General features: G+C 37.5%; 1 protein-coding gene and 1 long non-coding RNA gene across 12 annotated transcripts in view; one reads left to right on the forward strand and one right to left on the reverse strand.

Moving 5' to 3' along the window:
• The first annotated feature begins 7,317 nt into the window (after positions 1–7,317).
• Positions 7,318–27,050, forward strand: part of LOC139116856 (cAMP-regulated phosphoprotein 21-like) — a 111,870-nt gene continuing 92,137 nt past the window's right edge. For 8 of the 11 annotated variants that reach the window (XM_070679568.1, XM_070679581.1, XM_070679575.1 and 5 more), the window contains exon 1: positions 7,320–7,551. The gene's annotated coding sequence lies outside the window, so the exon portion shown is untranslated. Of the gene's footprint in view, positions 7,552–27,050 lie in introns of all 11 variants that reach the window. The other 3 variants (XM_070679569.1, XM_070679573.1, XM_070679577.1) reach the window with 3 other exon arrangements.
• Positions 11,159–13,875, reverse strand: LOC139117797 (uncharacterized). The gene is made up of 3 exons (XR_011548583.1): positions 13,497–13,875; positions 13,031–13,271; positions 11,159–11,452 (listed from the first exon to the last, which is right to left on the reverse strand). It is a non-coding gene; the product is annotated as an uncharacterized lncRNA (long non-coding RNA).

Genomic DNA, 27,050 nt, shown 5'->3' on the forward strand with positions numbered 1-27,050 from the left:
AGAGATAAGAGGAGGGGAGGGCGGATACCCCCTCTGAGTTAGATTTTGTTTTAAATTGAACATATTTGAAGCAATTTCGTGCATTCACGTTCCTGGAAAACTGAGAAAGACAACTTTTTTTGTTCTGATAATGATCATGGACATAGAAATACAGTCCAAGGTGAATAGACTGACCACCATATTTTCCAACAGGAATGAAGGAATAATAGGAAATACTGGAGACCAAAAACACATAAAACATCACATGTACTTCCGTCTGACTGTAGTGCAGGGGTTTGCAGAACTTGATTGTAATGAAGTATTATAACCAAGTGATATACAGTCCTGAAAATGGCCGGGAAAATATAATTAATAGCCGGTCAATTTAACCGGTTGCCGGATAAAAATGATCGTGCTGGAATACCATGTCAAAAACATACCCTGTATATATCACCGGTTATATTTGGGCATAACAGTATAAAGTCTTATTCGCCTTTGGCCTGTCAATGTCAGTCTCACAAAAAACCATCCATTTCTTGAGATCTTTAGAATTGTTTGGTGACTCAGACATATGTTCCGCTACCACCTCGTAGCCAGTCAATATATATGCGCATATACAGTTCCACTTCAAAGTTACTGTCGCCCAGCGTGGATATAGGCTATATGAAGGGGTCCAACGTGGCACGATCACCACTCACAAACAAGCAACTTACTCTTGACAAAACAAAGTGGCTGGAGCAGTTTCATTCGATTTATGCCTAGTCTTGTGTGAGTGAGAGTAAGTTTTTTTTGTATACGTGTATAATAAATAAACAGAGGTGAAAGTTTTTGTAAACTTTATATCTATAGGCCTACTTGTTCAATATTGGGACACTGTGATTCTGCCAATCAGAAGCAATATTTTTTCCATCCCCCTGTCAGTCTTAAAGTATTTCCTAGCTCCCTCTCCCGATGTAAGTCTACTCTATTTATTTTCATACCCCTCACCCCGAATCTTCCGAACGACCCCAAAAAGGTGTTTGTGAACATTGCATAAGCCAAAAGATGTCTAGATCGACCACGGCATAAGGGTATGCTCGTCTTCTGCCTCCGTGATCACGGTTACTTCTTTTTAGGGAGCATTCAGTTATTACGGCCGGGGGTGGGCCGGCAAAGTCCTAAGGGGGTCACCTTAAATTTGAAAACTACAAGGGGGTCATGTATTTTTCAAACAGCACAGAGGGGTCACTTGATTTTCATAAGTATCCATCCCACCGAAAAGCAGTTTAAGTGTTCAAAAATATTCTTGGAAATGAAAATGATTATCCGCATGATTTCATTCTCTGAAATAATTTCACTTTAAACCAGAATAAAAGTATTATGCATTATCTGTCACATGAACATCTTGCCTTGGCAACTCTATACAGCCTTGTCTTCTTGTAAATCGAGCTTGCTAAGGGCAATGAACAATCCCTATCAGCCTTGGCCGAGGTAAGGCAATGATTAGGTGCAAGCTACGAAACCTGGTATACATTGAAAGTTCCCCTTGTTCTGTTTTGTTGATATCTGACCAGTTTTCAGGAAAGAGATGCACAGAACTTATCTGGATAAATAAACACAAAGGCTGGAATATCAATGAAAAGTTTCAATGACTTTGTTTTTTATATCAATTAGCAATAAGGAAGAAATACATAGGCCTAAATATACCTTTTTTTGTATCGTAACTCTTAAAATAAAGATAAAATATCTGTATATACCATTATTTGGTAAAGTATCCTCTGCCTTCAGGTAGCATTATTACTATTATTGTACTTGGGCCTCAGCCCAAGTACATTTGTTTTCATTCCGTGGGAAAAAACTCTGTAAGGTATAACCATTTCTGGCTGAGACAAGGGAGGGCAAAATGTCTTGGCTTCATCTTTCTTGGCATAATAAATGGCGTAATGATGCTAACTTAAAAAAGTGCTGCTCTCAGGCAGTCATGAATAAGTGAGATGTGAATATAAATGCTTCTCTATCTGAGTTTTTGCCACAAAATATTCTGAATATAATCAAAATGTGCATCGAAATGCAACAATTAATGCACCCTCCGTTTCCTAAGCGATGGCACGACCCTTGCTACACCCACTGGACGAGCCAAAGTGGGAGGGGTAATTTCAGTTTGGTCGAACAGGAGGGCTCGAGACCAGAATTTAACATTTAAACTTGAAACATGTTTAATCACTGACAAGATGTGGACTAGTGTTAATCACAGTGAAAGTTTGAAAAGGAAAGGTTTTATATCCCGGACACAATGAAAAACATTACGGCTGGAAACTGTACCCCCAGTTGAGAATAGTAATGCCCACAGCGATGGAGAACACTTATCCTTGAGCTGAGAAAACCAGACCATCATTTCGAAATAGATCTGCAGATTCGAGAAGCTCGTTCAAAATAGCTAGGTACACCCCATAGGGGTGGTTTCGAGTTTTGAGGGCAAATTTCGCCTCCTTCATATAGAAATCGTACGTTTGTTTTTCCAGGAGAACACACCATTTGACACAAAATTTGCATGTAAAGGGGTCGCCAGTAAGTACGTGGTCAAATCTGGCATAAGAAACAATATGAAATGTTGGGTAAAGCCAGTCCAAAATAAACTGATTTGAACTTTTGTGTTTTGTAATTTATACCACTGCAGTAACATTACCTTTTTTTGACAACATCACACATTGTAATACGTTTTGAAACTGAATACTCCGACGTATTCTGTGTCTCCTTTGCTAAAAAATACGGTATGCCGATTACCATGTAAGGAGATGATGACGTCAAGACAGATTTGTAGTGCGTTTGGTCCTGGATGGTGCACGAAGTTTTGTCGAGGTAGCTTGTGTATTTATTTCCTAAATGGGAGAGATTAGGGTCGATCTAAACGAAGGCCGAAGAATGTTATGATACTATAAGCGAGCTGAACTCTAACGCGAATGGTTGGATAATTTGGAGGATGTCTAGAACCGGGGTCTAGAATGATCTCGTCTCATTAAGATTATTTGGCGGTCAGTATTGAATTTCAACTGCGTCACAAGTTTGCAAATGAGTATTCCGTCGAACGGTCAACGAACGATGTTTTAGAAATCTGGAGACATGGCACATCGCATTTTTATTTTAGTATTGTATATTTTACAAAAGATTTAAGAAGCAATGATTTTGTCGAAAATTCTGAAAAAAATATAGGAAGATTTGATCGCGAACACATTTTCACTTGGGGTCAACTAGCCCTGCGTACGATGCTGTGTGTTCCGCTACAGCTAATCGCCCCGCACACCACAGCCCTGCAAAGACCCGTACGTAGGGTCGGTGACTTCAAATCCATTTTGGGACTTCACGTAAAAAGCCAAATTACTGCCGAAATTCAGCGTTCTTGGGCCCAAGTCGTATCCCAGCCTACCTCAGCTACTCGATCGCTTCCAAAAATGACAGTCTTTTATTCACTTCTCGTAAATAACCGTCGATGTCGGCAACTCTCTCGCTAGCCCTGCGTACGATGCTGTGTGTTAGCTGTAGCACATAGCATCGTACGCAGGGCTAGGGGTCAACCGGATGCGCTATTTTGCGGGTTGCGGGTTGCGGGCTGCGGGTTGCGGGCATGAAAAAATGTGTGTTTTTTGATATCATTTTCGCCCTTCTCACACTTCAGATTAGTTCAACCGCCGATAAAAGCACAATTTTCAAAATCGTTTTCAACGCCGTTTCAAATAATTTTATTGTGGTGAACACGATTATAGTCCTAGGAAACTTTTCAAAGTCACGCTGGATCAAATGCTTGAAGGGGGCATACCGGCATGGAGCGACTATCATACTGCAGGTGCAAGTCATACGTTCATGATATTAGGAGATAAATTATTGAGAGCTGCAGAACACAAACTCATCCAAAAATATTCCTATTGGATCGATTCCTAAATAAGGCAACGCACCGGCGTGTTTTTCCCGCTGAAATTCTCGCGTAAAATGTTAGCAGAATGTCGTTCTCTGAGGTCGCGACCTCGCTTGAACCGAAACGGCAAAGTAAACTAAGTCCTTTGTTGTACGTCTTTTTCTTTTAAAGATTTCATGAAAAATACACGGCATTTACAATACACATCACTTTTACGCTTTTTTAAGTCAAATCTTTCCTTATGCATTGCATTTAACTAGGCATTGTTTAATTTTCTGTATGAGTTGCCCTGGAACCGAATTGTGAATGGATGCATTACAAAGAATTTACTTCGTATGGCCTGATACTAGAAATGTAACAATTTTCATTCCGCGATAAGTGGCGACATTTCCGAGGCGCGATTTTTTTTTTGGTCAGTCTGGTATTACGTATATTTCTCACTCACATCCATGGCAAGAAAGAAAAGTGATTCAGATCCCTAATTATTTGTAATGGCCAGGCAGCTTGGAATAAATAAATTGGTCCTCGGAATCGCCGCTTTTAGTTTAGCAGATTTTGATTTTTTTCAGAAACATGACGTATTTTCACCCATTTGGTTTGGTCTGTTATAGCATCTCTAGTCCAAAAAATCAAGTTTACAGCATTGATGTTTTCAACAGCCTTCAAATATACAGTATTACGTTAAAATACACCATATAGTAGTGTTTCATTAATTTTAACCGTCTTGACCTGATGGTGAAATATGGACTTCGCAGGAAAAGGGATACTGTACGATAGACCTGATCATGATTATTGATAATAGACACATTCTAACGGTTTTATTTCTTATATACTATATGCCATATTACATATATTAGAAATCTAGCCATAATTCTAAAAACCCGCAGCCCGCAGCCCGCAACCCGCACCTTAGCAGATACCGCGGTCAACATGGGGTCGCAGCCATGTTGCCTCAAAGCTTATTTCTGTCTGCACTCAAAAATGTCGGATATGAACCTGAAAAATCGATGCAATTTCGTCAAAATTCGGCGAAATTTCAGCCTATAGACAAAATTTCATCTAGGTAAGGTAAATTTACTGAAATTTGATCGACAAATAATCCTGAGCTTGAACGTGACAGCTTGCCTTCTCCGGGAAGTCAAGTATCCAGCTGCCCATACACAGTTGCCCATATGGCCAGGTTTATGAGATTGTTTTCAAGCGAGCGAGCCAATAGAGCTAGAGGTCTGCACTGCATAAAAACCCTATAATACTTACTGTATTAACATGGATTATTGCCTGTATTTTAGCTGAAGAGTGCATATACAGAAGAATACAGTCAAGAATCCATTTTTTGTATTCAGCAAGCCTGTATTCATGCGGATTCGTGTGAACTCACGTGTATTTTACTATAATACAGGCAACTCATTAATGTGAATTTATCTGAATTATTGTGTTTTCATGCAGTGCTGATTTTTGGTATATAGGAATAACTTAGCAATACAATTATTTTGACAAAATGTCACGTGACCTCAATGACCTTTGACCCCAAATATATATATTTGTCCACAACTCAGTAACCACAAGTGCTATACCCTTCATATTTGGTATGATGGGACACCTTATGACACCACATATTGTACCTCATTAATTATGCGCATATCTAATTCTGAGCAAGCCAATAGAGCTGGATGTCCGATTTTTGGTATATACGGATAACTATAGGGTAGAAATCTAAATATGCCCATCTAAATATTAGACATCTACCATCGAGAACAAAAGAAATTTGCTGTAATTTGAATATTTAAGGAGTTTAAGCAATTTTCACTATAAATAAAGAACCCCTGCCTCAAACTCCACAAAAGTTGCTAGACATATTTTGCCGTTGTCATGCCATTGCTTCGTTTAATAACCAGTTAGTCAAATGCCTAATTGACAGGAGGAAATTCAAGACCATATTTGAATAGTAGTATATATTGTCCTCAAAATTACTCTATCACGGCCCAAGTACTCATTGCCTTCAGCAATACTGCCTTGTTATAACTAAATTATTATTATATTTTTACTATTATGGTATTGTGGCCAGAGTATTCCACCAGGGAGCATGTTCTTGATCAATCACTTTTACCGTAGCTCATTTTGCTTCTTCTATACCCCAGGAGCGGCGGGTACCTTGGCCTGTCACGGCTATTTGACCCCTTCATTGCCTTGTATCCTGGCATTCTTGGTGATACAAGGGAATTTAAAATGCAGCATTTTCCTCAGAGAAAATGCATCTTAGTTAAAAATGCACAATTTCTCTTCAAGTTGGAAGTGAAACCTGGTGAAAATGTGGTCGAATGTTACAGATTTTTCAATCAACCTGGTTGACGTAGGCCTACTGGTATATCAAAAGAATACCAGGATGTGTGGTCCAAGAAGGGATCGTTGAGGTGGCCATCGGCCATTGGTTCAATGCCTGTCGAGAAGTATACGTGTATCGTGGTTTATTAAAACGCGATGGTTCACACCAGCCAGTAACTGCTGCAGAGAAAAGCCAAGTGACTAGGGGGGGGGGGCAGTCTAATCTGTCAACCAAAGGGAGCAAAGGAGACAAAATCAAAGCAGTTACCTGTGATGTACTCAGGAGATGACAGAAAAAAAATGGAAACTCAGAGAAAGATAATAAATTGTTTAGAAACTGTTCAAAATACAGACAGTGACAATGACAGTGACATGTCAGACTCAGAGGTTTTAGTCGAGGAAGAGGATGATGGTGTTATTGGCAGCAGCACAAGTGATGATGAACTTTTTGAACCTTGCGAGACACGGTATAGGCATACAGTGTAAACAAGTACTGAAAGATGAGCAGGATCTTGGAAAAAATATCGTTTCCACTGATGTTAGACCTGTACTGTATCTATGCACCGGTAATGACCAGTACTACTACTATCATTCAATAAGGCTTACTTAGGCTACAGTTACTTGTAGGCCTATACTCAAGCAATGGGGGGTCTATGAAATTTTTGTCATTAGGCTAAAAAGGGGGTAATCAATTTTAGGGGGCAATGGTAGGGGGTTCATTTATTTTGACTGATGCAAATGAAGAATTTGCCGACCCGCCCCCGGCCATAATAACTGAACGCTCCCTTTGTCGCCTAGGCCGGCCGGACCTCTGTTCTGGGTTTGTACCTCCATTACATGGTGCGTCCAAATAAATTACTAGCCCAAAGAAAGAGTCTACGCACGGGAGAGGGACCGTGGTCTCTGTAAGGTTCTTTCGGGCGTTCGTCATACAAGTATCAACTTCAAGTTTGATGAAACGTCTATTGATATACAATCGACGATTGACTGTACGTGTTAGTGAGCAGGGAGAGTCAACCAACAGCTTTTGATCGCCCTCTGAACAGCTGAAGACTTCACCGGGTTCTTCTGCTATCCAAAAGAGGAAGTGACGTCACAGAAAGTGGGAAGCAACAAAAATTGAAACGTCACAGCGATGCACCGGTTGATGGAATTGCATCTCTGTATAATCATTTTTTATTTCTTTTCAGTGTTCCTCGCTAAATTTTAATCGTGATCACAGATTTTCCAGGCCTGTGCTCTCCGTATCTTTTTAAATCGGTGCTATGATAATCTGGTCGCGTTTTATTCCGTAATCTTCGTGCCAGCGTAGGGTGATCCGAAGAGGGGCAGACAGAAGCAGAACACGCCGATGACTGTAGGTAGGCCATCGTGTGTACTATGTGTGTATCCTTTCAGTTTTAACTCCCACTATTGTCAGTCGTTGTATTCCGTAATTTCTGCCGTCTTTCTTGCCACCACCACACATCTTCGATCGCCCGCTAGCTCGTAGCCGTGGCAAGCCACCACGATGCGAAACATTGCAGCTGGAAGCGCCAAGTCCGCGTCTTTTTAAAAGACTATCTGCCTCCGCGCACATGATGGAAAATTCACCATCTGAGCTGACTGATTATAAACACAGTAGACTACACCTGATAATGATTGTATACAACACAACATGGTGGACTCACTAAATATTCATAATTCCACAGCTCACTGCTTTCAGATCTTAACACAATTTCCGTGTGTTTTGCATTCAGTAAATTTTTAAGTCCGTTATCTATTTCGCAATCTTGTCTGCGGAGTTCTCAGAATTAATTAATTTTACATGTTTGACTGACATTAGATCCAAGATTCTCTGAACGTGTTCCACAATACTTGTTGGTGTCTTCAGTACGGTTATTCTCACCGACGCCCCAGTTGATGTTTTCGTTCTCTCATGAGAAGGTTCATGCGATGTATAGTCAGGGAGGCTGCTGACTTTTTTCTCAGGAGAATGACAAATATCAAATAGCATAATAACAAGTGAATGACAAGAATTATGGATTGTTTTAATTAATGTAACACTATTTAGAAATGCTAACATCATGTTATTCCTTGATTCATTTTCGTAACTCGGCTGCTGGTTTGTCAGAACACCTTTGATGGGTTGTGAAACTCGAGGAAAAATAATATTGTGAATAGTAACGGGTAATTGTAAATTTAGAGTAATATGATTTGTTAATTGGCCCATACTTTCTTCACTTCAAGCTATTTATTATCATGGAAAACATCTGACTATATCTTTCGAAGTATAAGAATGGCAACATGAAAACTGATTGCAGTATGAAATATTGAAGATTTTTTGTGATTTTTTTTGGTCAACAACTGCATTGCTCACAGTTGATGGTAGTCCCAGATTTGTAATACTTACTCAGTTGTGAATGACTGAACACACTTATATATACTAATTCTTAAAAATTGTACTATATTTATCAGTAATTTTGAAACATTATAATAGCACCCACTCTTTAAAAAAAAAAAAATTATACATTGAATTATGATTTTTTTATTTATTCATACATTATTGTACACGAGCAGTATTCTATACCATTGTTTCTTCGCATTTGAAATATTAATTTTTTATTGTGGTTCAAGTCATAATAGGCATCCCTGATATTCTATTGATGGTTCAGCATTGTCTGCTGGGGGATTTTATGGGGTAGGCCACTCCTGTGTTTTTGAGCGATTCTATTGATATGCTAACTATGAAATAGCATTCATTTACATAACATCAGAATATGCAAATCATACATTGTTATGTAAATCAGTAGTTCCTTTGTTTTCCAAAGCTGTTGAGAACACTGGTTTATTTTGCTTTTGAAATGATAAAAAAATGTGGAAAAAAATGATTTGCAAGAGAGCTTATTAAGGAATACATCATCAGCAGATAATGAATTTGATAAAACTTGATGGCATTGTATGATGCAGCTGGTACCTATTATATTTTAATTTCAAAAAATGTATGGTTGAGTAATTATTTTTTATTTGGAATGTCGCTTTATGTAAAATAACAGCTTTAGGGATGGGGGATGCAAAAAGTTAATTATGGATATTGCGTCACATCATATTGTTACTCAGAAAATGAAATCATGAGTAAATACTGATTGTTTATTTAAGAACTGTACTGACAATCACAGCTGTGATATGATTTAACCCTTTTGCCACAATGGTTTGGTCCAGACCCCTTGCTACCAATGATGATTATGGACCTGTTTACAGGGAACCAGGGATCCCACAGGTTCCCCTTTTTGCTGTCAATCTTGTAGGTGATCTGTCATTGTGTTCAAAAGAGATGGAGGTTTGTACATAATTGAGCAGTAACAAGCTAAATTCTTTAATTTACCCACCATTTCTGGACTATTTTGTGGTAGTTTGTGGATAACAGGATGTCCCCAAATATCTGTACCCTATTGTATTCCACATTCATTTCATGTCTGGATGTCAAAGAATTCTGTTTAATTTTGAACACTGTCATGTACATCCTGACTCCAATGCAGAATAATTCCGTCCAATGTTCTCTGATAGATCAATCCATACTAAAGAGAGGGATGCTTGTTTTCAATTGTGATGCTCAATGACAATATACATATATGTAATCTATACCTCTGACCACTTTGAAAGTGTGCCCATAAAAATAACTGTTGAAAACACTGGAGGAAAGAACTAACTTGCACAAGATTTAACCTGTGTCCTGCCAGACTTGTTACTTCCCCATCTGCCGAGTCAGTAAAAAGCAGTATTTCCGCCTACTTGGCATGGTATGCTATAGCAGTTTATTCAGTAAAAATCAAGTTTAGGGTATCTGTGTTTACACACCGGGGCCATCAAAAGTTCAAGTCTTTGGTGATATACCGATCAGCGGTACAAGCATATGGGGACCCTTACTGGGTTTTATCCAACTTGATCTGATGGTGAATCATGAACTTGGCAGGATTGATTTATAAGGTGGAACGCTTTGAAAACTACATTTCTTGTAGCGTAACTGACATCAAATCTGCGATACGATTACTTTTGAATGATTTTTGAACCCTGAAAAGTGTTGCACTCCACAAGATGTTTGTGTATAGCCTCCTCCCCCTCCCCAGTGATAATGGAGAGACCATAGTCCATTGCATTGTTGTCTGTAGAGTAGATATTACTGTGATCTACATGGAATAATCTCTAAATATTTCAAGCAAAAGGGACCAGATTGTGATCCAAACTGATACTGTGATTTTTCTCAAAGATGTGAAAAGTTCCGTTTTCAGCTGTAATAATTAGCATATGTGTCAGACATTGTGGCAAAATGCAAATGAGATATCCTGTCAGTAGTGTGTATTTCAATTCCTCATTATTCAATTGGACTTGCAATAGCCAGAGTACAATGAACACTTAACATCAGTCACTTTGTTGCCTCTCCGATAAAAACTTCCAGTGTTTATATACTTCTTGGTTTTATTTATATTTTGTTTATTTGTACTTTGGGGCAGTATTTTGGACAGTAATTGCTTTCCCAAAAGGTGAATATGGCATTCCAAGTTCAGCATGTGCTGAGACTTCAGTGTCATGTTGTTCAAAACCTCAGGTTTTTAATGTGCCATTAAAGAAGTTTGATTACCCTTCATCAAACACATCATCGGGTTATACAGTCCCTAAATTTTGTAATTTCCTTTCTGCATATAAAAAAAAGTTTTGATTCTTACTGACAATATCAATATAGATGAAAATTGTCAAAATCTTATTTTACACAATCTGTGCATGTGCTGCCTATGTAAACGAGAAATTTCAAAACACTTGTGTTCTCCGCTCTCTGTTGACCTGTTGACCCCCTTTTCCCTTTTAGATAGTGACAACCATATTGTTGAAAACAGTGAGATCAAACCAAGCTCGCTGGTCAAAAGGGGTCGACTCTGAATGTGTTAGAGATAAAAAAAATCCATGCCAAGAAGAAGGCCCATTTCTGGGAGAAGGACAGATAGTGTTTGTTTTATTATAGCTTTTGATCATACCACTGTAGTGAAAATATACACAGGGCTGTTTGTTAACTGACAGTCCTAAACAGCTGGAAACACTTGCACTCAGCATATGTACCCATATGTGAGATGTAATTGTTGTCACTGATGATCCGGAATCGTTCCTCTGGAATCATTGCTTTGCCAGAGTGCCGGACCATACATCTGTCATCTGATTGCGATATTTGTTGATGAATTTCTGAGACTGTTGTAATATTGTGAGTCGTTGACGCTGGCTGTGAAATCATCGCTGAAAAAATAAGGAGGATTGTTTTTGAAGAGGCGCTCGATGGAGCCACTGTTGATGAAGTAGAATCACAAAAAATATACGTTTGATGAGATGTAATTGGTGTAAGCTTGTAGATTGAATGAATACTAAGTGACCATGCCTGGCATAATGGCGGGATGTCGTCTGTGACCGCCATTCAGAAATCATATGACGAGACGATGACAGGAGAAAAGTGGTCAAAATACCACCTAGCCATTTCTTGCTAAGGAAATTTTTCCAGGGTCAGTTCTACCGGGGGGCATACCTCACACACACTGGCACTGTGCTTCCGGGGTATAGTTGGCATATTATGAATTTCCAAAACAAATGGCCTGAAAAAATTTACCAGAACAATTAATATTGTAACTTGCAGCCAGTGTGATATACATGTAGGATAGGTTTATTTTCACAGATTACGGAATCCACGGTCTCTCAATATTCAGTCAGACCACGTTGTAATTGAGAAAGAGGGTCAAGAAATTTGTGCTAATTTTACAGTACTATTTTTCACATGTGTGATGTAGAGAGCGATAAACCTTCGCATTGAATCATTCAAAATCAGTGAAAAAATTCAAGCTGGCCAGAAGATCAGTTTTACACATACCACATCACTGTGACATATACTCTCAGTGTCAAGTCTGGTTAGCGAAAATTAACATGTTGATGTGTGTGGTAGCAAACCCAGTCTGTAAAGATCATGTTTATTGAATGTTTTGAGGAGTTATCAAGTGATAATGTCTATTGAAATACAGACTGTATTGGAATAGGTTGTGTAGTTTATACTCAACTGTTTACCTCAACTTGACCTGATATTGAAAGATGAACCAGGTGGCAAAAAGAGTGAAATGTCAGGAACTCGACTTTGTTTTTTTGTGATGTCGGTATTAATAATATTTACTTTGTGTGCTGGACTTCCTGTCAGTGATTTTACTTGTCAACAATGTACACATAAGTGAAGTGTGTTGTCATTGTGCAATATTGACAATGAAATTCATGTCTGGACAGAAATGACACATTGTCAGCAATAACAGTGCACCTAACAGATGTGCATGATGTGTTTATGGGACAGATACTGGGTATCTCCACCTGCTGTGCAGTGGAGAGGAGACCAAGAAAATGTCAGTAATTTAAAAGTATATCAAAGTTACTGAAAAAAATTGTCAAAAGTTGCAGATTGTAATGGCTTTTAATCCTTTCACCACCATGGTTTGCCCCAATGTTATTGTTTTCTATGGTACAGTTGGACCTCTTCATAGGTAAAACAGGGGCGAGCAGGGAATTATCCATTCAGAGTGGCTTTGTTTTCTGAGAGTTCATTGACACTGTGTATAGTTCCTTTATCACCATTGAACCCAGTAAATGGTAAATCAGAGTCTTGCTGAGATAATCATAGTGTTGTAATTTGACCATGTGAGGCTGGTTTGAGATTACCGACTCAAGTCTTTGATGTTATATGACGAACACTGTGATAAACCCTTGCCCCTCCCCAACTGCCTACCCTGTTCAATTTCTGAAAATTACAGCTTCTGATACTATAGACAGAATGAAAGCTTCCCCTACCTGCAACTTTTGTGGTATATTCCGTCATTTTTATTCCAGTTGAAAGAATGCACTTTCCTTTCACAACTCCCTGATCCCAGAATTATGTCAGAATGCTGAATTTTCAACTTGTCAACACAGCCTGTATGCGCATGATTCAATGTTGTTGTTGACGACTGAATTGTAGTCCAGACCTGAATTTGTTTGTCAACAATAACATTGCTCATCAGGTGTTTACTGATGCTTTGTATTTCAACATGTTCTGTGGAGAACAAAAAAGAACGATAAAATTATAAAAAATATAATCATCAGAACTTAATATGGTCGGCGTAAACTTTTGGAACAGAGACAGATTGGGATGCTGTTACATTTTGTTCCCTCTACAATAGGAAACTCTGAGCTAATAACTTTAAAAGACCGGTAAATGCCTGGTGTTTCTCAATCTCTTTAAGTTTCCAAATAATCAAATAGACATCCATGTACTTACACATTTCCTGTCGTATATATTAATGTGATATATTACGCCATTGCTATTTCCCTGACGTCTTATTTATTCTGAGAAATGCTGACATTTTGAATCCGTGTTTACAAGAATATATCTTCTTTGTCAGATGGAGGCGTACGGAAGGGTGCTTCCATGTTTGAGATACGGGACCAGATGATTGGGACGCAGTACAGGGAGTGTGGACATTCATCTCATTGTGTTTATTTTGCTAATTACATGTATATGTTGGTTGGCTTCTGTCTGTTTTCCCATGATCTTGTGGTATTCCGGGAATATTTGACTGCCCTCTTTCCTAGTGGACAGGTCCATATCTATGCAAATGAAAAGCATGTGGGCTGACCAAAGGTATGAAAGTTGAAAGGACAGTAGCTGCGACTTTTGATAATATTTTTACTGTCTTTTTTTTTTCAATGTCAACCACAGTTTCTTGTTCTACTCCCTGAAGCATGTTGAGATACACAGTATTTAGCTTGTCAACTCAGCCTGTACATGGGTAAACTGAATTGTTATTGTTGACGAGTGGATTCTAGTCTGGACTAAAATTGAAATGTAACCAAAAACAGCGCACTTCACACATATAAATACATGTACAAGCAGTGTTGAATTCTCTGTTTCCATAGCTTTTGGGATTAGAAGAACTTGCAGTTAACATACAAAAAAAAATTGTAAAAAAATCATTAAAAGTTACAGCTACTGTCCCTTTGAAGACAAAGATAAATAATTTGATGTATTCTCTTTTGGTTGTACATTAGATGAGATCTGTTTGCAAGAAGGTGGATGAGGAACCACTATTGGATGGGTATCTCAGTTAAGGTAGAACATGCCTCGAGGCAGATAGTCGGACTCTCAAACTTTTACAATTCTTTTCTGATATACCACTTGTGGGGTTCATTTTAAATCTCTTGGTGTAAGAATACCTTTCATTGGCTTAGTTTTTCGAAAATAGAAAATTTTATTTTTTCTCCACTGAGTTAACACAGGGATGGTGGCCATTTTTAATTTCGAATATCGGGATATCTTGGGTTATTTGTTGCTCTAGTACCAAAATTTGCATGGTGACCCCCGATTTTTATTCTTGATTTTGAAAGAGGATGGCTGAAAGTTTCATTAAGGAAAGTTTGAGCAAAAGTGTAAGTCTTTCACTTTTGAGGTGCATACTACCTTAAGCATAGTCAGTGTTTATGAATAGATGGCGTGGATTAGGGCAAATTCTGTCTTGATACCGTGATATTTGTTGCAAAGGGAAACACAGGTTATTTGTATTTGGTTGTTTGTCCAGTCACAGTCCTTTTACATCAACGACAGATGAGCCACAGTTGTACTTCGTCCTCCGCATTGTCAAAAATGTCACTTTTTTGCAAATCTGTTATGAAAATTAATCACGCAGGGAAATAGAAGAAAATCCACTACATTGACCTATCTTTCTCCTACATGAAGTTTTTGACCCCTGCATTCTCTGCCAAGGTCATGGATGTGTATATGTATGTCAAAGTAAAGTCTCTCAGGTGATAAAGATTTTGATATCAAAATTTCACTGAGTGGTAGTTGGTAATTTGTGTAACACTATGCTAAAATAAAATGGGTCTCAGAAATATTTACCGATATGTGTAGGTGTACAAGAAATGGATATTAACAGTCATATTGATTGAATGTACCCGTACTTAGCCATTGTGCCACATTATTTTCAATTTCTTCGCCATTAATTAACGTCAAGACATGGAAAGATGTAGATGGTGTATTTAATTGGTACAGAGAACAATCTCAGTGCTATGTGTGACTGGGAAATCTAGAATGGCTATAAAGAAAAATCCGCTTTCGGTATCTGATATCTGCAGTTTCGGTATGCCTTCAAATAAATAGGGGAAGGTCTCTGGGCCTGACTTGGTACCACATTATAAATAGCTTCTCTGCCAGTCTGGATTACATAACCTTGCTAATTTTAGAAACCAGCCCTGGAGAGTTATTGACAACATTCAACCACTGTCCTGCCTAATTCTCTTGGTTTGGAAAGGTTTCACATTGTGCTGCATATTGCTGTACGTTATAAAATTACCATTGAATAGTTTTTAAAAGAACTTTGTTCTTGGCCTGTAAAGTGTAACTGTGTGTATGATATTAAAGGGATTACTGACTTGGGGTTCAAGTTGATCCAATCATTTAGGTACAAGCACCTCCATGGACCAAAAATTGAAAATTTTTGTAAAGAACACGGATGCTGAAGATATGCCAATTCTTTTTTATTTACAATTTCTCCTATATGTTCAGAATGCAGAATATCAGTCTTACATATCCTTCTCATCGAAAATTGGGATTTCAAAAGGTATTACCTGAAAACTTTATTCCAGATTAAATCTGTATATTATGTGTGCCGAGGCATAAAGTGTCAAAGTGAGTAAAATTATGCAAAAACAAATCAAGGAAGACAAAACATTTCCCCTTTAATTTAATGATCTGTACACAAAGGTGTCAGTTAAGGACTTCCCAATCAATTAATTCACCTGTCCTGTATATTACTTTTTCATGGTTTTTTTAAAGGCCCAGTAGTCAATCCCTGGTTCTCAAATTTTGCAAACAGGGACATGTGTGGTAAACTTAGGGACTCTCACTATATCACTGAGAATATTAGTTTTCTGGTTTACTTTGTATTACTATAAGTGTTATCAACATTGTGATAACCAGATTTTCTGGTGAATGTCAAATTTTGAAAACAGCAATTTACGGAGTCTTCGAGTCAGATAGAGGACTACATATGTTTGAACTTGGTCAACTATAATGGTCTAATCATGAAAGGATACACATGATTTTCATCCAGTATCTCTATGTAATGTTGACCTTGGTCAAAGATAACCTTTGACCCAGGTCATGTCCTTCTGTGTCATGTTAACTGATGTTGTACCTTTGGCCCATGGAATTCAACCAGTGAAATCACATCTTGACAGCACCTGACCTTTGACCTGGGAAATGCCAGCGTTGGCTTGACGGTAAAAACCTGTGTCAAAATAATGGCAGCCATTGGCTATCAAGATCTAGATCTATTTTCTACATTATTGATAGTTTTGGGTAAGGAAAGAGACTGAGTGAGAATACTTTTTACCGTTGAAATTTGACCCCTTCACAGAGATTTGGCCTTGATGTTACTATTTTTCATAATCATCAACTTAGCAATGGTCATATGTCTTCACTGTGGTGTAATTTGTGACAAATTACATGTAATTTTAGTCAACACGAAAATTCAGTTTTCAACAATGATTTTTGGTTATCACACACACACACGTACACACACATATATAATGCTGTGTTGACAAGTTAAAAACAAGGCATTCCAACATGATTTCAGGAGTACAAAAGGAAAAAAAAATGTTTTTACAAATAAAACAAAAAAGATGTAAAATTCTTCAAAATTTCCAGCTGCTTTAGTTCCAAAATGAAAATCACCCTATTTTTTGAACATGATGACCTTCTCTGTGATTGAGTATGAAGACAATAGACTCATTCCCAATGTAATTGAATTACAAATATTATTATATTATACGGCGGTTTGACTGTACCCTGACACAAAATGCACATTAATTGTACTCCCCAGGTTGTCTTGGCAAACCATAAATTTGTAGCGGCGACGGTAATTATGTATGTTTTGATTTTCTTGCCCTTTCCACGTTTGCACACGGCGTTAGAGAGAATCTAGTTCTATTATGTGTTCTTGGTGCCAAGAAATTGTACAGTGTGCTACTTCAGTCACGACATGTACTTTACGTAGTATTTTTAGAATTAACGCCCGTAAAGTACATGTGTGGCTGGCTCTTATTCTTGATATGGCTTCTTACGATTGTACAAGAGGAGGTGGGGGGTGGTCAATTGTCAAAATAATACAAGCACCTTTAATTTTTGATGAGTTTTTGAAGTATTTTTCTCAGTAAAACTGATGAAGTCATATGTTTGTACAATACATTCGGATGAAGAGGTCACACTTGGCGCGCATTTGTAAAATTCTGAAGTTGCAGTCCTTCATGTGTTTTTCTAACACACAGCTCACAGTGGTAAAGGTTTCATAGAATTATTCATGTACCGTACAGTGGGTACATCGTATTCTCTGTCCAAACCTTTATGTCTATGTTCAGTAAATGGTATACACACCATAAGATGTAACGAAATTAGATTGTTTGTAAACGATCTGCTATGAAAATCGTATTATTTGAATTCAGTGAGTGTTGCATGATTTCATCTTTGCCGGAATTTGAGCTTTCAAAAGTCGTGCACAAAACCATGACAAAGATTTCTATGAAAGAGGAGGCATGTATTTCATCCTTGATAATGTTAATGTTATGCCAACATTTAACAATTAATATATTACATACCAGTACATGCTATTATTAATAAATAGCGATAACGGATTTAATATTTCTTGACCATTTGCAGCTCGTCACCTGTACAGACAACAGTGTTACACTTTGTATATATGTACACATGAGATCGACAGTGATGGGTTATGATCTGTCCATCCAATAATGGAAACATAGGTGTATCCACATACAATAATCTCTGTCATGTTTACATGAATTTCAGCGAGTGTCATGAACGTCTCCATGCCACAGCTGAGGTGTTGTGCCCAGATACTGTAACTGTGAGTACGACGATGCGATATCATACTTCTTAATAACGTGGATGGGTTTGTGATTTGCAGAGATGCACGGTTTTGTGTTACCTTCACATTCCATGATCGCTTCATCATTTAGGCGTACCATTCAGGGATTTCCAGTCAGCTGGCTAATTATGTAATTGTATTTACACGGTTAGGTCATTCTAACAGTCTTCAGAACCACAGTGGTTTGAAAGGCGCAATGAAAATTAGCTTTATAGTTACAGATATTTTGAATAATCAAAGATATTTGAATTCAACCTGTTCATCCCCAATGCCCAGTAAACAGGTCCTTGCCCACCATTGATAACAATAGGTCTGGGTCAAACCATTGTGGTGAAAGGGTTAATTGATGGAGTGACTCTTATCTCACAACAACAAACAAATTTTCTGTACTTCAATACTTATCATGACATTCAGGAAAAGTTTCAACTGGATTTTAAAAGTTACCTTTTGAAAGCAAAAAGTTCGGGAAGCGATGCGTCAAACTTGGACTTTCAAACTGTTTCCTGAAAATCACGCCAAAGTGTTTGATTTAAAATCATAGATTTACAGTAATCTCCTGATTGTTGCTTGAATATTACATAGCTATCACTCTTAACAGAGAAAGAGAGAGATACAGTGCGAGTTCAGTACTCGACACCTCCAGCTAGAATACCCACAATGCACTTGTAACAACCAAAGTAATGAAATGTACATATGGGGATGTCACAGGATATAAACATAGTATTTGCTAATGTAGGCGCGTCGTAGTTGTTCCTACAAACAAGGCTAGCATTCAAAAAGGGACAAAGTCATCATCTTTTTAAGTTATTGCGGTTGTTTTTGTTTCATGTGAGAAGTCACATGGTAACGTTGTTCTGCCTACTGAAACATCTTGCACTGTCAATCATCAGAGCTGAACTCACACCTACATACACATAACATGTAAACATGCCAATGACATAATTTCTTGTATGCATCATAAATTTATGTCATTGAAGCATTTGTTGTTATGTCTACGAGCAGGGAGGGAGTGGAGATCTGACGATTGACAATGTAGCATGTTTTCAGTGAGCGGAACGACATGAACAGTTGCTCACTTGAAATGAAACGTAACCGAAATAATGTCAAAAGTTGGCGATGTTGTCCCTTTAATAGACGAGTAGTGATGTTTATGTGTAAAAAATGTACATTGTCATTTTCAGTGCTGTTGAGGAAAATATTTTTGCTGGATTGTGCAGTGCTGTATTAGGTCCGTAAGCTACTGATAAGGGTTCTCATTGCCTATTAACTTAGTCATATAGAAGAAAGAAGAAGTTTTTACCGGAGTCTGAAAATTAGTATGCCCTCCACGTGCATTTTTGAATATTCCTTTTGGTCAATTGTTAGAATTTCTTGAATTTTTTGTGGGTCAGCTCTGTACCAGTATATGAGGTAGTGTCAGTGTAGAATTTTTTATGCTTTCAAAGAGAACAAGCTCTTGTCAGTTTTGTTTCAAAATGTCTCGGCAGGCACACTGTCTGGAGTAACCTTCACATGTAAATTTGATTTATAATTTATTTATCTGTGAAAAGATATACCCCAATCGTAATACGATAAATGTAGTAATGATCCCCCATCCCCAGATTGCACATGCATTGAAACAACATCAGATTTTGAGACAGTGTCAATATCACAATCGTGAGAATGGATTTAGAAGTGGCTTTGCTATTTGTGAAAGCCACTTTGTGCTCAAGAACCAAACCCAGGTTCTAATATCCATCATGCAGTGTCTGAGATTCCCTCTCTGTCTATGCTACTGATTATGTTTCTTAAAGAACACACAATACTTAGGCATTGTGTGTGTGTACATAGAGTATGATATGCGTTGTCATCTGGCCATTGATTTGTTCAGTGTATTGCCTCCACATCTATGAATTCATACATCTCATTCTGCTCTCGTTCCCAGCTGACCGAGTCGTCAATTTGCAAATGAGTTGTAAGGTTTGTTTTTCTGTCTCCCAAGTGACCCAGATGTCGCAGGCGAGAATGCGACTTGCGAAATACCAGCGGTGAGCACAGGGACGTCTCTCTCTCTCTCTCTCTCAGTACAGTAGACGATGTGTGAGCTACTGGTATTTGTACCCTCACATCATGCAGTGTCAAGATGGTGTGTGTCAGAGCTCAGCGTGCGGTTGATATGACCTTCACCAGTGAATTTGATTTGTCATTCAAGACTACATTTGATTCGGGTGTCTTCACTTGACCCAGAAAATGCCCTGACCTGAACAGCTCAGTTCATATTGTTTTTCATAGCCCAGCAGACAGTAGCCATCCAAAGAAATATTTGATGGTGGTCTTTCACTTGGTGGGAGGGAGCTTTGTGTTTGGCCATTACCAGTTTAATATATAATTGTCTTTCCAATTACATTGAACTGATTCACTGCTTGAAGACAGGTGATGCGAATAGGTATCATCTGTTGACTCCAGGCTGTGCTAATAAATCTTGTCAAATCAAATTTTATCGGCCTATTAATTTTTGTCACGAAATATTTATGAATATTAGAAATTGAAAAGGAAATTTTTTTCTCAATTTTTCAAGATAAGAATGATAAGAAGAACATCGTGAGGAAAAATGATATGATCTTGAATAGTACAATATTTTTATAATTGAAACGGAAAAGCTTTTACGCTTGTCTAAACTCACTACAATATGTCATCATACACCTGTAGAAGACATTTTCAGGTTTTCCATTCTTTCCGTTGTCACTGCCCTTTTTCCTGTCCTGTTTCCTTGGTGACAGCCAAGGAAACCATGTTTGACCCCCGTAACCTTTTGGAGCGTGCTCATAATCGCAGACTCGTAGCTGGAGACTGTGGCGTTTGATGCAGGGTGTGTAATGAAAGTAAATAGCAAGAAATAAGAATTACAAGTGCAGGGTACGTTGGGATTGCTGCTTTAAAGATATACGCCTGTTGCCATGGCAACTCATGTGACTTAAAGATATGACCGCTACACTCTTGAAAAAATTCTTAAATCTTCTTGAATTGATATGAAGGGTGATGACAACATTATCAATAATTTTTGATCATTAACGTCCGCTCTTGTTGGTGTCCAGGTCATTTTACACGGCCAATATCTTCAAATCATGAAATTTTTTGCCACATCGTCTACGATATTCAATTTTGATATTTCTGAATTTCCCGTTCTGCGCAAATGGAACGACAAAAGAAAATTAACGTACGAGTTGATGTCGGTGGCCGTGCATCATAGCAGATCAATATGGAAGTACATGTACATGTACACACGTTTCCCTGATTACAGTTTCCATGAATGAAATACTCCACACACCCACGAAATCATGTCATCAACTAGAACATAGTGGATTCCGGAAAATCCAAAATAGAGTCTGGTAAAAATAAGATACATGTAGAAATGAGTGTTTTGTCTCATAATTTTCTAACTTACAAAGTGAACTAGATTTACCATAACTAAGAAAAATCTGTGTTCCGTATTACATCCTTATATATCTCTTGTAGATATTATAATTCTGTGTAATACTTTTTGTTTATTTTACATATTTACATTTTGTGATTATAAAAAACAAACAATGAGAAGAGACAGCAGAAATTGAGTAAAAAATATCTTCAGTGAATTCTAGTGAGATCAGAATAATTTTGAAATCTTTAATTTATATAGAACAACCAAATCATCATTTGTAAATCACTTTCAATTTTAGCTGTGGTAGAATTGTCTTGAAAAAATTTAAAAAAAACGTAAATCTTTTGTCAATAAAAAGGGGAAGATTAATGATTTTCGGTAGTCTGAATTTGAAATCCAGGAACGAAATGTAGTTGTGAAGGCAGGGACATTAAGATGGTGTATTCGTGGCCGGTGCCTCTGTATGTCGTTACTTGGCTACTTGTAGGAAGGCCTTGTCATGGCCCCAGAGTGCTGTCTACATGTATGTATTATTGTAGGCAACAATTGTGGAGTTTGCCGGGGATTTCTCACAGCTGTGTGTCTTAAAATGTTTACTCACTGATTGTAGTGTGAATAACTTCTTTTCACTTTCAGCTTTTCACCGCTGCTGTTTGCTCTCGTGATGAAAAATTTCATCGGGGACTTTCAAATTTTGCAGAGAGTACAAGAAAGGAAAAACAAAAATCAGAAATTGCACACAGAAGAATAAAAGAAAAAAAGGAAAAAAATTGAAGCTTTTTTATCATTAGTACCTATAACTTAAAAACAGTTAAGTTGTGTAACATTAAAAAATTTTGACCTTTGTTTAATATTGAAATATTTGTGACTGTAATGTGAAGCATATATTTTACATCAATATTGAGAAAATAACAACAGAAGATGCAGGTCAAAGGTTGAAGGTCATTGGGTAAATAAAAGCCATCAGGATGAAGTCAGGCCTGTCTGTTTTCTTAGTAAAACACAATTAATGAAAATCAAATATTACAACAACAAGCTGTTTTGTTGGAAATGGAGCATGTCGAATAATTTCTTGAATATAACTAAATGTAATTCATCATATGAATTTGAGTATGTCAAGTTGCGCAGTCACCGTTTCGTATTTAAAGTGTGTTCTTGCAATGTTTTCTTTGATGTATACACATACAAGTTCACAATAATACAATAAGTTTACTCTTTCTTTGTTGAAATTGCATCATTTGTGGCAAGCCAGAGAAAAAATCTCAGCGAAATACAAAGCAAATGTATCTATCAAAATTCTCTCAAAGTTGGCTGTTTTAGAGGATGCAGTGAAGTAACGCATTGGTATTATCTTTTAGAAAGAGTAGATTTCAATTTCAGCTTGATAAATTTTATTTTCCTGCAAAATTTCTGAACACCGTTAGGTTTCGTTATTTTCGGAATTTTTTTCGTGTGAAATTTCAGCGCACTCTTACTTTCAACATCTAAATTGAATATTTGTCGTACTGTTCTGCAGGACTGTCAAACGCAATGAGTAATGAACGTTGTTGACCAATGTGCTTACTTTACCTTTCATCGCAAAGTAAGTTTTAGATTTTAATTGTAAATGCACTCATGTACGAGTACACGTACACAAACACATATATAGCAGTCCAACACTCGTGAAGTCGCATATAGCCACAGATACAGTACACAGTTCAGAGTGACCCCCAACCCACGATTCCACTAGATGGTACCCAAGCCACTCATCCCTCTGTGCACTCTTCAGAAAAATCTGATAGCAAGTTTCCATGGCAACCAGACACTGCATATCGGCCCTTCTCCATTAAAACAAACACGCAGGGTAATGAAAGCATCTAGCCTCGCTGTTTAATATTTCAAGACCACTGCACAAAATAATCCCGTCATAACCCTTGGGATAAGTAGAGAAATAACTCTTGGCTGTTCATTTGCATGTTGACCTTGACACATGAAAACGAGTGCTTACTTCCCACGTATTGTTCAAACATTGTTAAAAATTGGAGATTTGATGATTAAATTCTGTGGTTGACCCCATCGTACATAATTTACAGCTCTATATTTTTACTGGCATGATATATGACTTTCGGTGTTCTGATATCGGCTTTGATTGGAAATAGCATGAATGAAAGGTAACATTTAGACTGTCGTAGCCGAGCACTTTGTCAGACGTGTGTGTAGGTTTCTCTGTAATTCTTTCCGACCTCTTCCATGGCAAACCTTTCTCAGTATAGATGGAGCTTGTCGTCGCTTTGAATCAATTTTTTCAATTGCACGATTCTGGTTGCTTCTTGATAGAGAACGTACAATGTCAGCTTACAAGTACAAATCAGACATCCATATGTCATTGTAGTGTTTTAAATTAATTTGTGTCACAGTAATTTCATCACCCACTGTGCATCACAGCGACAATACCTGAAACTTTTGGTAATACTTCCATTCGACAAACACTTGTCCTTATTCTACTCTGTGAATTTTGTTGAAATATAATACTATACAAAATATTAGCCTGCCAATGCAAATGCAATATATACAAAATTTATTATTTTACAAAATCCCCGAATATAACATATCAGTCGAGCTGTCAGTATTGACACAGTCATCAGTAACTGATATTTACAGATACCTTACAGCGGTATCTTTTGGTACATGGCCCCTTTTGTGTCAAGAATTTTGTGATACGTTCTGATTGAGAAAGCTTGTACTCTACCTTATTTTTAAACTTCTGTGATTTTGTCGTTGCAAGGAAAGTTTCATAGTATGGATCCTAAAGAATGAATCACAATAATTATGTACATTTGACCGATATTTTACAAATAGATATGTTAACACGGCTAATAAACTGCACAATAATGACAGGAGATACACCAAAGTCACTTGGAACAAATCTTTGAGGAAATTTTTACCATATTCACTGAAAACATTCAATTCAGCATATCTTTGCTCTATATGCAAAAGAACAAATTATCTTCATCAGTGAATCATTGGAAAAAATTTGCTTCATGCCATCAGTAAAATAGAATTATTCTCATTCTTCTTCCCTATTGATCATCTTAGTAAAACAGTTTGAAAGTTTTGAAAACCATTCTTTGCTTCTTCCATCATCTGTTGAAGTGTTAGGGTTAGGGATTTTCAGAGAATGTTTTTTTGTGCCAGTCTCATATGATAATCATCATTGACTTTCACTGTCAGAAGTAAAATGAAGTGTACATTTGCATTTAACACATGAATTTACACTTGCATTGTACCTCCCCACGTATCAAAATATTGAGCTAATGTGCAGCATCTAAGAAGCTGTCATCCAGCTGGGTAGCTGAAGCTTACCAATATAATTAAAACAATACAACTGGACTCCCTAAGTCGCTGTGAATAGTGACAATGGACCAATCAGAGATAACCCTATTAGCATGCTGCATATCAGCAGAAAATATTGGGTGATTTTCCAAGTTGCACAAAAACCCTTCATTTATCCGATGTTATATTACGGCTTTGTTGATACCAGTGAATCTTGTGATGTCATTCCCCAGATTATTCCTGATAATGCATCTAGTTATCCAGTATTGAGGGCCCGGATATTTTCTACATCTACAAATACACTGGCATTGCCAAAACAACAATGAACACCCTTCCAGCCCGTAATGGACTTGGGGAAACTTTCTTCTACATAATGGACTCAACTTTGCCTCATACAGTACATGTATGTTGTACATAGTTTCTTTTCATCCATTACGGTCCCAGAAAGGTACATTATTGCATAATTTTAAATGTACTATTTTAGGGCAGCAAATGGGAGAGCACTTGCTGTGCTTCAGTAGTGGTACCCATCTTCCGGGTACAACTATATCACATCAACCCATGTCAGGTTACAAAGGTACATTGTCGCAGTTAGCAAAGAATTTTATCACTATTGATGTACTAATTTGATACCAATAGGACTAAAAGTACAAGTTCATTTCTTCAAAGACACTTTGTCAGAGTCAGTCTGCTAGAAGCACATTGTCACTGTTAACAAAAAAAAATTTCTCAAAATTGACCTGGTGGTTCTTCACCAAAGGAACGCGGAAAATGTAAATATAACCAGTGCATTTGATGGCGCCCTACTCTACTTTGTTCTCAGCAGTACGTTTCAAAATCTAGGCGACTGACAGCAGAGGGGGGGGTGGGGGGGGGGGGGGGTAATCGGTTGTCTTGTGAGATGACTCGGGAATTTTCATGATATATATATTGACAAATATTCCCTGATTCAAGTTTTCATCAAATGTAATCTTATTATTGTAGCTGTTGTGGATAGAGGGGAAAAATATAATGGCAAAGATGTTCTTTTTTTTCATTTTTTCTGTTGACGAATACGAGGTTGTTCCCTCAGTTCCCTAAAAATACGTCCTGTCTCTTTGACCTTTTTAATCAAAGGTTACTTTTTTCTGTTGCCTTTGAAAACTTTCCTTGCTTTATCAAGGTGTCAACAGTAATCGTTTGAGTGCTGTAATTTTTCCTACCAAAATTCTTGTATAACATTTTACCACTTTTTATGATTTTTTTCGGTGATTCTTTTGGTAATTTTGAACTAAATCGGCAGCACTTTTTATAGGGTATAACTTTTGATCAAATTTTTCGGAAAAATCTGAAAAAAATATTTGGCCCTGAAAAAATTGTTGTGGTTATATTTTAAAAAAGGCGACAAAAAATGACTTAGGTACACAAAGGGTTAAACATAAGGAATACATTGTCAAAAGACAACGTACATATATTATGTCAACAGGGTGATCCATGGGGAAGGTATCGTTCAAACAAAATATAGACAGTCCTCGTGACATACAGCAGAATTTTAAACACTGCTATCAATTCCCTTGTAATAAGTGAGACATAATCTGGGGAAAAGATAAGCAATACCCAGTGCTCTGATGTAATTTGTAGCGAGGGCTTTTTTATGAAGAGTATTTTTAGAGACGGTGAAGAAAAGCAAACAAAAATCGATAACACCGCAATTTAAATTCTCTGTTTAATTGATTGTCTGTCAGCGTGTTGGTAAAATCAATACTATTTTGCGGAAACTCACTCCCAGCTGATGATTTTGAGGAAGCTGCCAGCTAATGCGAGACAAAAAAAAAAAAAAAAAAGGGAGAAAATGATTTGCACATACTGCAGTCAAATTCAATCAAAATTGTATAACGTGATGAGAAATATTGAATGCAGTTGCCAAGACAACCTGATGTAGGTCAGATGATTGCGAACTTGATGATGCTTAGTCAGCGAAGGAAAAATACCTCTCGACGAACACAAGAAGTCCTATTTATTTTATGCGTACTTTTCAGTTCATGTCAACCTCAATTTTGCATGAATGTCTCCAGTCAGAAATGACATTGAGGGCGAACAATGTGCTTCTGCTGTGGAGAGCACATAGTGATTACAACTCAGATTGTGATGATGAATTTTCGTAAAATATTGATGAATAATGAAGCCAAGGGATTTCTCCTGATGT

Source organism: Ptychodera flava, chromosome 18 (assembly GCF_041260155.1).
Source record: "Ptychodera flava strain L36383 chromosome 18, AS_Pfla_20210202, whole genome shotgun sequence".
NCBI classification, from domain to species: Eukaryota; Metazoa; Hemichordata; class Enteropneusta; family Ptychoderidae; genus Ptychodera; species Ptychodera flava.